The sequence below is a fragment of the Sinocyclocheilus rhinocerous genome, unplaced genomic scaffold (genome assembly GCF_001515625.1).
Source record: "Sinocyclocheilus rhinocerous isolate Xijiao unplaced genomic scaffold, SAMN03320098_v1.1 scaffold36, whole genome shotgun sequence".
Lineage (NCBI taxonomy): Eukaryota > Metazoa > Chordata > Actinopteri > Cypriniformes > Cyprinidae > Sinocyclocheilus > Sinocyclocheilus rhinocerous.
This window is the reverse complement of record NW_015664459.1, coordinates 2812719-2813033: the sequence shown is the minus strand read 5'-3', so window position 1 is coordinate 2813033 and position 315 is coordinate 2812719.

Below are 315 nucleotides of genomic sequence, written 5' to 3'. Positions count from 1 at the left end.
TGGCCAAAAGTTTTGGCAGTGACATAAATTGTGTTTTGCAAAGTTTGCTGCTTAAGCTGTTGTGGTGTTCATTCACATTGTTTCTAGATTATTGTGTAGAGTGATCAGATGCATTTTAAATAATTGCTAAAATCTTCATTGGCCAAAAAAACCGAACTTTTTACAAAAAAAAACTAAATTCACTGTTTTTTTTATCCTGACACAAGATGACCAGCTAACGTTAATTGACTAATCACATCAGCAGCACATGTGAAAGTGTGGATGAGTACTAGTCAGGTTAATCACTATCACACTAATTAGATTGTAAGAGCAGAT